The 17,334-nt window shown below is 36.1% G+C and overlaps 1 long non-coding RNA gene across 1 annotated transcript in view; it reads left to right on the top strand.

Moving 5' to 3' along the window:
- LOC123282457 (uncharacterized) overlaps nucleotides 1-17,334 on the top strand; it is a 779,045-nt gene that overhangs the window by 181,192 nt on the left and 580,519 nt on the right. Inside the window, exon 3 of the long non-coding RNA XR_011499914.1 lies at nucleotides 2,501-2,648. This is a non-coding gene — a long non-coding RNA (uncharacterized lncRNA). The remainder of the gene's footprint in view (nucleotides 1-2,500; nucleotides 2,649-17,334) is intronic.

The raw sequence follows: 17,334 nt of genomic DNA, 5'->3' as shown, positions 1-17,334 counted from the left end.
TTTGGTGATCTGTTCATGGGCATCCAGGTAAGAAGTAGCAGACCTGAAATTTGAAACAAATTCTTCCATCTTTAAGACCATCCCTCTTTCTGTGACACCAAGTTATTTCATTGTCAGTCAGAAGTTGACTGTCCCAAGAGGACAGGGACTGAAAGATTATAAAGCACTACTACTAGTCATGGAAAAAAGGAATTAATAGAAAATCATCTTCCCCAAACTCACCTTCAATATATGTATGATACACTTTGCATCTGTTTCCTAGAAGTTTCTGGAGCACACTTGTATGTTTTCCTGGAATATGAAATAGTGTTTATGAAGGGAATCTTCCTCTTCATCATAGTGCAAATTGGGTTGTCACCTTCTTTCCAGGCATGAGATAGAATATGGCTATAAATATGGTTGTCTGTTTTAATGAAACAGTAGTATGATTAGGGACACTGGATCTATTAAAGTTAAGCAAGGCATACCGTTTGAATCACATGGCTCTTTTCAACCTACCTTACATGGTAGGGTAGTTAGAGGATGAGAGAGTAAAGTATTGAGAGGTTTCGAATAGGGGATTACCATTTGAACAGCAGCAAGTTACAGTGCTGGTATTTGATGGAATGAAAATAATGCCATTTGATGATGCCTTTTCAGGCATATGGATGCAAATAATGTAGTGGTCAGGCATTCTGTTAGATCACATAATCACATTTGAGTCCAAACTACCTCTGTGAAGTTAATCAACTTTCAGGAGTGCAGAAACGCATGATCCCAAAGACTTACCATTCACCTCATAGACTATGTGAATGCTATACCCTATATTTGTGTAGTTTAGAGCTTATACAACTGTATGTAGTGACCCTGTATACTCACATTCTACAAGTCCTGTGAAATCCTTGATAACTTTGGAAATTGAAGATTCATACATTGCTGTAATTCCAATGATTAGCTATGCTTTTTCATAAGAAACATTGCAACAAAAATTAGTGTCCAGAATTAGAATGATTTTATTTCTTTTTTTCCTTCAATTCCTATGTACAAAATACTTTGTTGGTGCCATCAAGTTTATTCTCACTCCTAGCGACCCTGTGTGTAGCAGAGAAGAACCTTGCCCTGTCTTTTTCCGCCATCCTCTCACCTTCTGGTGCTACATCAGACAATGCTCAACTGTTATTCATAGGGTTTTCATGGCCAATTTTTTCAAAAGCCAAATCCTTCTTCCTAGTCTGTCTTAATCTGGAAGCTCTGCTGAAACCTGTCCACCATAGGTGACCCTGCTGGTATTTGAAATACCAATGGCATAGCTTTCAGCATCACAGCAACATGCAGCCACCACAGTATGACAACCAACAGATGGGTGGTGTGGTTCCCTAACCAGGAAACGAACCCAGGCCACGGTGGTGAGAACACTGAATCTTAACCACTAGATCACCAGGGCTGGCTATACCAAATACTAGGAATAGAAGAAAAAAATCACAAAGAGATCTATACTAATTTGAAGTCTTCTTGTTTATCCTCATGTTTTTGCAGACAAGAATTAAAAATGTAAACCATTTAAGTATTGGCTGGATGGTCAGGCGAGGTGCACTGAAAAGTAGGTAACAACATATTCACCACATTCACATGACTCTCTTTGAATTCATGAGTATTAAGGAAGTTATGCATAGAGTCAAAAGGAGTTGTGTGATACACAACCAACAACCAAATGCTTTTTATGATTTATCTTCAATATGTTCATATATATTTTTCATCAGCAATAGTCCAGTGATCTCATTCAAGATAAAAATATATTCATTTTTATAACTTCCAAGTACCTAGCATAATGCCTCCTAAGAATAAGCATTCAAATTATTGTTTTTATTTTTATTTAAGCAATAAATAAAGATAAAAATCCACATACCAGAATTCTCTAGGCCATGACACATTGCCAAAAATTCACCAAACTAAATGGTATATTAACACCCCCTCTCATATTATTTTTTTATGTCACTTGAGTATTTTACTGATATTACTTGAATGTTTTAGAATAGCTTGATTGTGTGAATTCTTGAAAAAATATATAATTCCATTTGGAAATTTTATGTGCAATAACATTCTTTTAATTGTCCATCCATCACTTCACTGAATAAATTATAAAACATCTGAATCAAGAAGGATTTTAATCCATAACGTTCATTATACTATTAAGTGATCTAGAAATGAGGACCTTGGTTATCATTTTTCTCTCTTAATGGCTTCATTGAATTATTTTTCTTAAGGCACAAAAGACCCCTTTATTCTTTAGATAGCATGCCCTAAAATCAGAAATTCCTTTTGTTTGTTCTATAAATATAACCAAGAATAAAATATGAATTGAACAAGAAGGCACCTCTGCAGTTCTGGGATCTAAGGCAGGAGGGGAAGGTTGAGTGGAACAAACATGCTGCTCATGGTTTTGATAGGTTACAGGAAGCCTACAAGTTATCCTATAGATTTCCTTTTCTCTTCTCCCAAACTCTTTCCCATTGTTTTGCAGGAGTGAGATGATTGCTCCTTGCTGTTTGCTATGCACTCTGTGGATTCCACGCTGAGATCACTACAGTTGGAGAAGGATGGCCTCTATCAAAGCAAGTCAGAGAAACTCCCAGGAGAGAAGCCAAGGTGTCATTTCCTGGGACCAAATGGTCAGTACTTCCTTTATTTACTCTTCCCCAGCAGGCTGCTCTGCAGGTCACCTGGCAAGTGCACTTTTCCTCCTTTGATTCAGTCTAAATGTACTCACAACTGACACTCTGAAAATGGCATGCCACACATAATTGCCTGTGTCAGTTGCCAATCGATTTTGTGGATGACTAGTCAGCTTCTTTGATTAGGGTGCAGAGTAAATGTGACCAAGGTTACTGGTTGATTTCTCCTTTGTGGTTACATATTGGATCACCATCAGGCCTGAGTTGTCAGACCCAAGTACAAGTGCCAGTAGAAGCTACAATACAGTACATTAGGAAAGCAGCATATCTGAGGTGTTCTGACCAGTGGGCAGAACATTGTCATAAAAAATACAGAAAGAGATAAAGTCAAGCAAGATATGGGTTTTTAGCTGATTTGCTGAATTTTACCCCAAGAATAGCCAAAGTCAGTGGAGTGGGAGCTAGTAGGACAGCCTCCTAGAGGTCCTGGGATATTAATATGATTATCAAAACGGGGATGAAGGCAGATGTCTAGTTATCAGAAATGAGATATTAATATGGGGAGTGAGACAAGAAACAGAATAACACAAAGAAATCTCTAGTTGGTATTTTCAGAGTGATGAGAAGATGTTGACTATGACACAAGAGCAGAAAAATACAGAAAAGAAAAGAAAATTAAAGAACAAGAAAGAGCTTTTGGGGATTAAACACGTGAATGCTAGTGTGTAATTTTAAATAGAAGTTTTAGAACATGAAGTCAAGGAGAACTCTCAGAATAGAAAATATGTAGAAAATATGAGAGAAAAGATAAGCAGCAGAAAGGATTCATCTGGGAGAACTAACATCTGGCTAATAGGAGTTCTAGAAAGATAGTGGAAAATAAAGGGGAGAAATAATCAAAAACATATTAGAAGTATATTTTCCTAAAGCTGAAAAATGTTTATCATATTGAAGGAATCCAATGGATATGGATTAGAAAAAGACAAAGATAGACATGTTATAAAATGTTAGGATACAGCTTATAAAGGAAGATCATAAAAGCTTTGAGGATGGGGACAGGAGTTTACCTGAAAAGAGTACAGAATCAGATTTGTATCAGATTTCTCTTTAGCAGTCTGGAAGACAAGAGACGGTGCAGAGAGAATTAAAAGGGGAAAACATTTTAAACTTAGAATGATATACGCAGCCAAGGTGACTAAAATTAATACTACTCAAATTGGAAGGAGGGTAGAGTGAAATAAATTTTAAGAACCACCAGAAAAAATAAAAATTAAATCTATTACAAATAGTGTGCTTCTGGAGAGTGGGACTGATGTATGTGTGTGGCAGAGTAGGAGGGATTTTTGTTTTTTATAATAAATTCTTCAGATTATTTTACTTTTTACCATGTACTTGTGTTACTTTCCCCAAATTAAAAAGGCATAAACAAAATTCAAAGTCCTTTGCCACGGAAAGGGGACTGCAGCTTTAAGATAACATGCATGATGAACACACAATTTTTATTATGAATCCTTCCATTAAGAAAACATTGGCCGAAATAGCTGCCTGTTTTAGAAAAATATCTTAAGAATTACAGTGCAGAACTAGCTGTTTATATCAGCAAGAACAGTCCTCTCCCCACTTCTTACAAGCCTATCTGCTTAGCAATATAGGAAACCAGGAGTCAAAGAGAGGTACTTTCTTTTCTTCCTATAATAAGTGGGCTCAAGACTTAGTATAATTTTGAGAACTCATAAAATGTGCAAATACAGGTGAAAAATTTTCTAATATAGAGTACCAGTACTTAAAAGGAAGCCACAAAACAATGAATTAGCTTTTTTCATATGCCAAATTAAGGGAAGCCCTCACCATAAGATCGAATTGTACATACCCTGAAATACGGAGTATATTGGTCAGTAACTAGTGTGGCTTCAGAGCAAGTAAGTGACTCTCAAATCTAATTTCCTTCTGTGACAAAGAGATGGGCTTGGTAAATGAAAGAGAGGTGAAAACAGTAATTTCAATTAAGAAGGAAAGCTCATAGATATTAGGGAAACACTGTGAATATTAGATAACTATGAACTGGTACCCATTTTCTTGAAGAGTGTAATTCACATAGGGGCTTATTAATGAACTACTATCCCTTAGAGGAATCTCGAAGTGGGATCCTTTAATTGTAAGTTTGGGGTAAGTTGTTTGATATCCTCATCTCTTATTTGTGATGGCGTAGAGGATGTTTCTTAAAAGGGCAACAGAAAATAAGCTGTGTGGGAGGGTGAGAGTGAGAAGAAACCTTTGACAAAGTCTCTGGTAACTTTGTACATTGGCCAGTTCTGTCCCCAACTAGTTCTGACCAGTTTGACTCTGTTGGGTTATTTACATATTAAATGGATGACTGTAATAATGGTTGAGTTGGCACATGCAGGCACAAATATCAGAATTTAAAGTGAACCTGGTACAATGAAGAAGTATTTGTATGAAAAGATGACCAGGGAAGGAATAAAATAGGCCTAAAGAGACAGCAGGGAACTTCCCTCTAGATATATAAGGAAATCCAGCGATGATATCTGGGTTCTAACAAGTAACAAGCTGATCACAAGTATTAGGAGATATTCTTCAATTAAAGTGTGCCTAGTTGAGTGCTATGCAATTAATTACTTATAAAACATAAAGGATGGGGAGAACATGGATAGGGTTCATATTAAAACAAAGTTAAGACCTATGAGGAGAGGAAGAAAGTGAAATTCTTTGGAATAAAGGAGACAACACCTGAGGAGGATTTAATAATGATCTTCAGGAATATGATGGAATCTTCCATGGAACATGGGCCTTCTTTTCTACTGAAGGAGAAACAGTAGGAAATAGTTAAGATTTAGGAAGAAGCTCTGCTATTATAACTAACATAGAATGGACAGCAGTGGAGCCTCTTCTGACGTTAAACAATATGACAGACATCATTCCCACAATAACCCAATTAATTCAGAATTGCCTGAGAATAAATTGGTAATTTTCAGTTTGTGATTGTATTAGAGTTCTCCAGAGGATGAAATAAGTATATATATATATGTATATGAAGGCTGGCAAGTCCCAAGATGTGCAGTTGGCAAGCTGGAGATGCAGAAGAGTCGATTATGTAGCTCAGTCCTAATGCTGGCAGACTTGAGGCCCAGAAAGACATGTTTCACTTCAAGTCTGAAGGCAGGACAGAATCACTGTTCCAGCTCCAGGCAGTCAGGCAGGAGGAATTCCCTCTTAGCCTTTTTGTTGCATTTAGGTCTTCAATTGATGGGATGAGGCCCACCCCCATTAGTGATATTTCCTGGTTGCTCAGATGCAAAATTAAGACGGGGCAAGTATTGGGAATAGCAATTGATATTTCTATTATGGAATATTGGAAATAATTGAATTAACATACACACAATAATGCTCCATAAAAATATTTTATGAAATGTAAAGCTTCAGACAAATGTTAGTGGATATAATGATGTTAGAAAACTAGATCAAATTATCTTCTGGCTCAGCCCAAGGATTTTGAAGTCATTTACAGAAACAGATTAATATAAAGGGAAAGTCAATAAAAACATTAAAAATGAGCACAGAGTGATAGAGAATGATATAAAAATCAATCATAACATTAAATATGAACAAGAAAGGTCAACAGCTTTATTAAAATACCGAATCAAAACAAGACATATAAAACTAATAGGTATTTACAGACAGAAAAATAATTGGACCATCTAAAGTCTATTCTATTAATGCAGAATGAGACTAGGAGTTGTTATTTTGATATTAGAGGAAGCAAATTTTACAAGCAAATTGATTATTACAAAAAAGATAAACTAAGCAACCCAAACTCAAATAATAAATTCATGTATAATGACAAACATCTAAAAAACAAAACAAAATAAAAAACCTGGCTCTTATATGGACAGAATTCTGATTGTCATCAGAGTTCAATCCTGCTCACATTTCCCTTTCCTGTTTGATTTTTCTATTTTTCAGCCACTGTCCTGTCACTTAACAATATACTCACAAATCCACCTCTGTGTGGTGGTACTCCTTCTATCTAGTCCTGGACCTCAGGAACCCTCGCCAACAATTGGTTTCTATGTTTACTATCAGAACAGGACAAACTAAGAAAATAAAGACCCAAACTAGAAATTACATTATTCAACAATGCAAAAAAGAATAAAACTGTCTTAGTGGATAGAAAAGTATATTTTATTTTTGTCTACTTAACATTTTTAATGGAAAATAGTCACATAGGTGGACACAAAGATGCTGAGATAATCTACCACATTTTAAGATAAGTAAAAGTGTTTTAAGTTGTAAAATAGGTCACCCACATAGAAATAGAGTATTCTGTAAATAATTTCTGGATCAGGAAGGAAATCTAGTATAATAATGGCAATAGAAAATGAAAATGAAACATCAAAATTAATATGTTTCAGCCAAAACAATAAGTAGAGGTAAATTCCTTTCTCTCAATATTCATATTAATAAAAATATAAGAAATACAAAAAACATGAATTTAGACTAAAATGAAAAAAAGAATAAAAAGTAAGAAAAGGGAAAAATTACAGTGAAATAAATAAAAGATGAATAAACTATGAAAAGATTGACAACCAGTAGATAATTTATGACCAAAATTGACAAAATTTATGTGTCACTGGCTCAATTAAAAATATAAATTAATAAAATCACAAAAAACATAAAAATAGTATAATGCCATAGAAAGTAATTGAAGAATTCGTCAAAGATCTACCCCAAAAGTAGCCACTAGATCCATATAGTTTGCATATAAGTTCAACCAAATCATTAAGAAATAATTTCCATATTATTGAAACTATTTCGACATATGTCAATAAGATAAAGACAATGATAATACAGTTCACTGAGGTATGAAGTAAAACAAAAGAGCAGAAAGTCTGGGAGCGGGAGATGATGAGTTCAGTCTTTAATATACTGAGCTTGAAAAGCCTGATGGACCTCCTGTTGAGTGGTGTCTAGTGGGATATTGGCTATTTATTTACTCATTTATATATCAACTTTTTTGAAAGCCTCTTCATGTCAGGCACTGAATACAAAATGGTCTGTATTAATAAAGGAGACAAAGAATTGCCAGATAGAAACAGTCCTAAAAATGATGTTATGTTATACAGGTCTGTAGCTTGTTGTAGTGAGTAGTGGGGAAAACTTGCAGAGTGGTATTGCAGCTGTAAGTATTCATCTGACTTTAGAAATCATCTTGACGTCTATTGATCATTAGTCTGATATATAGCGCCTAAAGAAGCTGTTGCACATGAATCTGATCTAAACACCTAAATTAGCCAATCTGTTGAGGGGAACAGGGGACATTACAGCTGCTCTGTTTGTCCTCACTTTAGTAGATCTCTGGCTGTTGGCTAAGGGACCTAGGATGGGGTCCAACCCTGGTAAGAGATGATCATGATTGCCAAGAAAATTGCAAAAATTCCTGTTGTCTTAGTTGGGAGTCTTCCAAAACAGACCCAGAGACAAGACTACATGTTTATTTGGGAGGTGATCCAGAGAAGTATGGTAAGAGACTGAGGAAATGAGAGAGGGAAAGGAGGAAAGTCAGTAAAATGGAAAGCCTGTGGTCAATTGGGCTCAGACTCTGGCGTGGGGTGCTACCCTTGGAGACCCGGGGTGGGGGGGACTGGAGGAGGGGCTTAGAATTGATGGTTCCACTAAGGAGGGAGGAAGCTCGGGTATTTATCCAGCAACTCTCATCCCTCATTGGTTACGGTTGATCATGTGGTATTGAAACTGGAGACCAACTTGCTTTAACTATACTCAGTTGTCTGTTTGCAAAAGTAGTTAGATAATGCATTACAAAGCCCAACCTATAGATAACATCTCTGAGGCTTGGGTCACCATGGTAACAGGTGGAGTGCTTGAGTTTTTCAGGAACTGAGAGTCCATCCCTTGTCCAGTTCAGGCCAGCTGAGACCACCAACTGATCAACTGAGCCTGTGCAAATGCTTGACAAGTGGCCTTTTTGACCTCAAGGAGCTAAAAACTCCACCCTCAGGTCATGACAACTCTGCCATTTTGTGATCAAGCATCCAATGAAGAGGCATGAAGCTTGACTACACTTGCACAGATCATCAATTACCTCACTTCTCCTCTCCTCCAATCATTTATTCCCGCACTTCAGACCACCCCACCCCCTTATCCCATAAATACCCCTGAGTTCCCACTTTCTGGATGGCAGATCTGAGATAGATTCTCCTACCTCCTTGCTTGGCTGCCTTGTGATTACAACTGTCTCTCTAATGCAATCTCGTCATGTTGGTGATTGGCCTTCTGGGCGATGGGAAAAATGAAACTCATTTGTTTACAGTATTAACTATGCCACACTTTTGTGCTGCTCCAGGTGCAGGCCCAGCGGGCTCCTATAAGCAAAGAATGCCTACAGGCAGAGAGACAGGAAGCAGTTTGTATAGGAACTCACTGTAGAAGATCTCCAGGGAAGGCCCTGGGGCTATAGGTTGGGCACTGACAGCTTTTGCAAGGGCTGTAAAATATCTCCAGTCCTGGGTAAGGCTCCTGTTCCCTTTAGGAGGAGATTCTGGAAAGAAAAGTCATGCCAGAATCTCTGATATGTGAATGGTGAAGACGGTGGTGGTGGTGGGACCGAGTTTCGAAGAAAGCTGCAGTTTGGTGAGTGTGTGGGCCACAAGCATTCATCTTAGGCACACCTCATATCAGACTCATGTCAGCAAGACAGATTTCGTTCTCCGACTTTCAAAGGCTTGAGTCTCCTGACTCAGTGGACTATAATTGAATGAAAACCAGAAACATAATTGCTTTGACTTTGTGTTTTTAGTGCCTAGTCAGTGCCTGACACATTCTTAGACACTTAATATGTGTTTGTTGAACAAAATAGGCTATCATCATCGTGCTTAGGAACAAGATGGGGCCGTATTTGCTGAGAGGGATTAGGAAAAACCCAGGATGACACATTTTACTTATGACTACGTACAAGACTAAATTTTCAATCAATAAGATGCATGTATGACAGAAATCTTACCCAGCACTATATGATTTACCAATGGTTAGCAAAAGATACGTGAAAGGAACTTCAGCAAACAGCATGTTCATACCTGGGATGCCCAAATCCATGAGCTGCAGCTTCCTAATCCTTTTTCCATGTCAGTATACATTTGTGGTGGGAATGAGGACTACCTTTGAGCAGTAAAAGTTAGTCCAGGAAATCAACTTAGTTTTGAGGTGTCTCATTTTTAGATCTTGCTAACCATATAGCCAAAAGGCCTAGGTAACCAACTTCCATTCTCCAGTTAGCTCATGTGTCCATAGACTGCAGAGTTATTTACAATAAACAACTCACAGATCAGGTATACCTTGGGAAAAGGACTCCTTAGATAAGTCCTGGAAGAGTTTAGTTTATCTTCTAGTGTGTAAATTGCATAGGTATATTTATAAAGAGATCTGGTTGAGATCAAAATGGATTCAGGTATCCACCAAAGAGGAAGGAATCAAGTTACAGCCCTTTTGTCAATTCTTCTCTTCCCTACCATGGATCCAGAATTCTTCAATACAGTTTTAGCATACAGAATATGTTATTACCTTAGAATAATTTTCCATTTGGACTAAGTGGTCATCATCCCACTGAAAATTAAGCTTGACGAGAGCAAGGACTTTATCTGCTTTGTTCACCAGTGCATCTCTACTAGTGCTGACAACAGATCTCAACAAAAGTTTGTTGAATGAATACATGAATGAACTCAGGCATTCTTTACACTAAGAGGTAAAATCACATTAGCTCAGTTGATGTCAAGAAGTCATAGAAGAAAATATCTATCATTAATTTAAACTAAAAATCAAATATCCACAGATTATATTTAAAACTAAATGATATAGAAAATAATGGAGTTATCCCTTTAAAAAGAGAACTTTCGGATTGCCAGTTGAAACAGCCCTCATTAGACATAGTATTAGAGATGTTAGCAATAGCTCCTTGTAAAGAAAAGAAAAATTAAAGGTACACCTATAAAAGGGATAACAAACTACTTTTTAAAAGAAGCCAATTGGATTGCCCTAGGGTATTAATCAAATAAATTATGAGGAAGTAAACTGGTGTAGGAAAGTTGCAGGCTAAAAAGTAAATTCACAAATACTCATTTCACAATGATATATTAATGAAAGACAGCCTGAAGATACAATGAATAAATAATTTATTCACAATAACTTTAAAATGATTTGGTATTAATATAATTCAGGACACATGGAATTTATTACAGAATGTGATAAAAGACTATGGGAGAATGAAGAAAGATGTACAAATCAGGTGATATATCTTAACTATAGTAGAGATGGCAGATTTTCTAAGCTGTTTTATAGACTTAATATAATCTAATTAATACCTTTGTAGGATAATTCATAAATTTTGAAAGAAATAGTAATGATTTTCATCTGGAAGAATACATGGCTACTAATAGTAATAAACATTAAAAAAAATAAAAATATAATGATGGCAGATTGTCCCCATCAGATTTAACAAATGTATTCAAACTTCAAAATGTGTTCTAAGTAGACAGATATAGGAACTGACTAGTAGATATAAAATCATTGAATGACAGAGTGGAATAGAGCTTCCTGAAAAATATTCAAATCACTATGTTTATTAGGATGGTGTAGCGGAAAGATTCTGAATCAGGACAGGCATCATGGTTCTTGTCATGGCTCTGTCATGCATTGATGATGTAACTTTGGGCATTTTATCTAATCTTTCTGAATTATTTGGGTTTCTTCATTTGCAAAATGGGGTATTTCTGACCTATGTCTCACAAAGAGCTGTTGATATTGTAGGAGATTGTGACATGCTTAATAAACCATATATAAACCATATTTATATACATCTACAACTTATAAGAGATATATATGTGAGAAGCTAGAAGTAACTGAATTGTGGGAGAAGGAACACACATTTAACATATCTTATTGGGAGAACTGGAAGGCAATATGGATACTCATTAATGTAAATTCAAGCCAAACCTCAAACTATCCACTGCAGTAAATCTGAGTTGGAATAAAGAGTTAATATAAAAGAACATAAAAAGGTAGAAAATGCCATATCATATTTTCATGCTATTCAGGGAGGACATACATTTCTGATTATCGAAGAAATGGAGATTTTGATATGGATCAATGTAAATGTATAAAATCAAATACATTTTGCCATTCAAAATGTAATACAGCAAACACAAAGGGGAGAAGCAGAACAGGGTGGGAGAAGCTCAATGTGTGTCCAACATAACTGCTAAATTCTCTTACTACTCTAATATATATAAACATTCCTAAAATTCTCCCCCCTACCAATAAATGGATATGAAGAGCCAATTTACATATGCGGAAATCATCCTATGAAACAAAATGCTCAGCTTTAGTGGTAGTTAGAATGCAAATTTAAACATTTCAGGAACATCATATACACATTAAACTTAAACTATCAAAAGAAAAATGCTGATATAACCAGTGTTAGCGCAGCGTTGAAAAAAATATTGCATTTAAATGGTAGTAAGATGAACATTTCTTAACATTTTAATTTCTTTGGGATCAGCATGCTTCTTATGATAGATGGCATCATAACATCAACTCACCATTGAATTGGCAGGTTTTTCACTTTCTAAGAATACAGAAAACAATAGTGTGCCTTATAACTGATGGTGTCTCAGATTAAATACAGTGGGCATTGCTACGTGTACTTCACATTGATTTTACCTTGTGGGGAACAGCTTGGCAATCTGTTACAAGAGTCATAACCCTTTGAACTGGTATATGTACTTTTAGGACCATATTCAGATGAAAAACCTCAAATTAAAAAATTAAAAATTGTATACTAGTTGGATAAAAACACCCACTGATTTGGGGATGACAAAATCTATGGTACATTAACACAAGGAATGATGCACAAAGATTAAAATGACAAACATATAGATAATGTTGATCCATGGACATGTATTTCTTAATCATTCAAACTAAAAGAGAATATCAAAAATTATATAAACATCAGTTAAAAATAGTAAAAGTAATTTATATGTATAACATGAGAAGAAACTTTGAAATTGTAAAAATAAAATGTAATGTTCATTTTAAAGTTCATAAAACTTTTTTCTGTTAAGTCAATTGAGTTCATAAAAATACATTTGTACCAGATAGCTCTAGGGAAGCAATGCTGTTTCTTTTAATATATCTATGAAGCTATTTAAATGTGCTTTTTTCAATCTGGAAAAAAGCAGTACTTAAATTTTTCTGTTATTTCTCTGGAGGCCAATTATTCAATTTAGAAACTCTAATATAGAAACAAATCTCAAAACTTAAAACGCGTTGCAAAAATGCTATGTTCTGGTGATAAAACTTAAGCGTATATTTTCCTTTCCTTCAGATTTGGAAGAAATCTGAAAATTGCTTTGATTAAATAGTTAAAGTTGAGTATTTTTTTTCTTCCCAGTATAGCTAGGGCTGAAAACCCTGTTTAAGTATCTCCAAACTCTACTTTTGGATTTGAGGCAAATGGCAGAATACCATTTTTTTTTGACAGTTTTTGTACCATGATAACTTCAGAGCCCTAATGGATTCTCCAGAATCATCCCTGGTAATCATTTCTGTGTCTGAAGTACCATGTGTCAAAGGTAATTTGGCTTGAGCAACTCTCACAAATTCTAGTAACAAACACATTGATTACTAAGATAGTATTATTTCTTTAGAAGCCTATTATTGAACTGGGCCTATGATCTACAGATAGTCCATAATAAGATGAATTATTCACCTACATTAGGTGCATAGTTCTCAGAGGTTATATTTTAAAATAATAGTGTGATTAGAACAAGAGAATTCTAATAGATGAAATTATGTTTTAGCCAACAATGCTGATTTGCTTCTAAGGCATATATATATGGACTCCTCAGAGAGACAACCTGGGACTTAGTATAGGTTAAAATGCATGTAAGTTTGGCTATCTAATGGAATTGGTTCTCTTTGAATTTAACAATGTGCTAACAGGGTAGCTATGTTAGTGCCGGAGTTGGACCACCCTGAAGGATGTTTTTGTGTTTACTTGGTGTCTTGCACTGCTTTGATCAGTGGGGAGGGGAACGCTTATGGCTGGCTTCAAATATTTGTCATTCATCTATCCATTCGTTCATCCATCTGTACCTTCCAATAGCATTTACTGGGCCTCTGCTCTTTCTAGGCACTAAGCTCAATGCTGGGGATAAATATAAATATGAAGAAGAGATGGTCCTTGCCATTGAGGAACTCACAATCTTGAATGTGGACAAACAGATGGGAGAAGCAAACAGAGGATGTCAGTGTAGTACAGCAGGAAGTGTTGATTGAGGCGAGAACCAGGTGTAGAGGATACAGAGAGGAGGGAGCAAATACCAATGGTCTCTAACAGGATCCCCTTGTATAAACGCAAGGACAACATCATTTTCTGTAGAGATCTACTATCCTGATTTTTCTACCACTTTGGTATCATGGGATCTCATTCTCTTCTTGAAATACTGTCTTCATTTTTCTCTGTCTACCTAGACCCCTAGTTCAAAGTCCAGTTTGGATTATATCTCCTCGTGAAGCTTCCTGTGTGTCTGAAGCTCATCCTATTTTGTTGCCCCTGTCAGATAGGGTAGGAACTCTCCCAGATTTGTGTTGGTGTTTCTTACACTGAATACTTACCTGACAAATACTAATATTTATTGATTATTCAAGTCATGTTGGGCACAGATATCCATTTCTACTGGAAATGAAGAACTTTCTTTCCATATTGTATGTATCAGATATTGTATGTGGGTTGTGAATACGGTCACTATATTTTCTCATTCGAAAACATAGTAATACTATTTGACACAGTCTGTCATTGAGTCAGAATATGAAAAATTCAGTCTGCTTTATAAAATTTAGTTTTTGCCTAGAGTTCACTCTCAAGAATTTTGTAGCTCTCATCTTTTCTCAGTAAATTGATTCAACAGCTGGAGGCAATGGTTTGCACGTCACTTCTGATGAAATATTTTCTAGTTCCCAATTGCTTAATGAATATTTTGTGGAATGAGTGAATGAGAGTTTTTATCCCACATGAAAGGAAGTAATGAAAAGATTGTAAGGAATATGTATATGTATATTTGCTTTCCAGTAAATCTGTTATCTTAGTAGTATACATTCATTTCGGGAAGTTAATACAGTATTCATTCTCTCCTGGGAGCATGGACATACTGGAATGTCTGATGTGGAGAGGGACAAATGACCCACACTCTGTCTCCTTCATTGGTGCAGAATTCCATTTACTCCTTGGATGCCAGCACAAGAAAAGCTTTCTCTCACTCTGGCATTGCCTAACAATGTAAGTCTCATGCAATTTTAATCTTGGGAAGACTGTGACTCTGACGACTCTGTAATGAGAGGTGCCTCTGCCTTTGATCCCCTGCAAATAATGATGACAACTGTAGTGTATTAGTTAAGGTGATGCCAGCTGCTAGAAGAGAAACCTCCAACTTTCAGTCCCTTAACACAATAAAAATGTATTTCTAATTCACAGTGCTACTCATTAGCAGGCAGTTTAACTCTTTGTGATGATTTGGATGCTTGGACTCCTTCCATATTGTGGTTCCACCATATTCTGTTCTTAGCTTCCAAGGCCACACAGGGAAGGGGACAGGGCATGGAGGATCATGTTTGGGGTGACTTTTATGGCCAAGCCTGGAAGTGGCATGTGTATCTCCTCGTATTTTATTGGATAAAAATTATTTGGCTGCACCCACCTGTAAGGACAGGTAGGAAATACAGTCTAGCTGGATATCTAGGAAGAAGAAATGGATGGTCAACTAGCAGTTTCTTTTAGACATGGAGGCACATTTTTCCAATTCAAGACCAGGGTAAATTATAAACACTTCAGTTTTGCAAAGAGAAACTAAATTTAGATCTGGAATTCTGACTCAACTGGATTACTCCCTCATACTGAAAAACTGCATGTTTGCACGGCAAGAGTTAAAGTTTGTCACCTGCTGGAAAGTAGCATGAGAGGCAATCAGAACTATTTTGAAAGTCAGGCTTCCTGGAAATAGAGATTGGTTAAAAGATGCTGTAGGATTTCCCTATCTCATAAGAGTGCCTGAGAAGCAGTTCTCCCCAGCTTGGATCAAAAGGGTAGTCTTCTGTGAATCAATATTGGTCAGAGCCTCTTTTATACAGCGGTTGCTTTTAGCTTATTGCCTCACTATCTTTGAATTATCTCATTGCCCTCTGAGACCCTTTTAAATTTTGACATATTGTGGTTAAGTTTTTTTTAATTGACTATTATCAGTTTTGTTTCTGTTTATTGTCTTGTAAACATGGTTGCTTAGTTCTGTGCATTATGTATATGGAAAAAAATGAACACAGCATACCTTAGGGATGAAAAAAGAAACCACTACTAGGTTTTTTAAAGGCCCTAAAGTAAATACAAACACATTTTAAAGTTGGATGATGTTAAATGAGGGGGAAATTGCTTTATAGGCCATTGACCAGGGCTTTCCAATTTGATTAATACTCACATTATTATTGTAGAACAATCATTACATATAGGCCTGATATAATGGAATTTCACTTTCTAGAAGAATGACCATGTAATTCTAGTGTTCAACACAAAGTTTTATGAAACCTAGATCATTGTGTAATGCCAGATGTCAAAGCCTTTTGGTGCATTTTTGCTTTCAGTGTCTGGAACTTGTTTCACCTTCTCAGCACATACATCAAAATGATTCTTCTATGACATAAAACAAAGTCAAAGTAGAAGCTACACAGGAGTTGCAGTATCTTTTTTAACAAAACACAACAAATTAAAGTTTTTAATTAACTGATTGCAACATCCCCACCTAGGTTCCTAAACTGTGAGGAAAATGTAAATAGCAAGAAATGGCATATATAGAAAATCTATCTATCATCTGTCTATCTATCTATCATCTATCTATCCATCTATCGTCTATCATCTATCTATCAAAAGAGAGAGAGCGTGTGAGCGAGCAAACAAACACATCTAAGACTAGTCATGGCTTCATTTTTTCTTCCAATTGCCTGAAAAGAAGTAACCATTTCTTCAGAAACAGACACAGAGAAAGAATGGGACATACTGTGACCCTATTTTCCTTACTGAGAATATTTACTCAGAGTAAGCAAGACGTTTCAGAAAATCTCCTGCTCAAAAATATCCAAAGCTCTTTGATGGGAAGATCTGGGAGGCTTAAGCAAGATAGTTAATCACATCTTCTCCAACTCAAGTAAATCTGTGAATTTAGATTTCCTAAATCATGTTATCTGTAGGAATTCTGATGATATGTTGACTTGGTTCTTTTACATTAGGAAGGCACATAGCTTTATGGAAAGCCCCAGGTAGGAGTGAGGAAAACACAGTAAAGAGTGAGGATAAAAGGAGAAATACAAAGCATAGAATATCTGAAAAATATTTTACTGCCTCTCCTGATAATTTCCTTTCCTGGTAGGTGGGGAAGACATGGAGGAGCTTCTATGTTGGGTTTGTTTTTAACTAGCAGCCAAGAGATAGATGCTGGTATGTAGGGAATGGGAAATTTGAGGGAATGGAATTGAACATAGTGTCTGAAGTTCATCAACATGGTTAGACAAGGAAAGACGATTTCCAAAACGCAAAGAAAAAACACGTATAACT

This window comes from Equus asinus, chromosome X (genome assembly GCF_041296235.1).
Source record: "Equus asinus isolate D_3611 breed Donkey chromosome X, EquAss-T2T_v2, whole genome shotgun sequence".
NCBI lineage: Eukaryota > Metazoa > Chordata > Mammalia > Perissodactyla > Equidae > Equus > Equus asinus.
The sequence above is the reverse complement of the archived record's forward strand: the minus strand, read 5'-3'. Positions and strand labels throughout refer to the sequence as shown.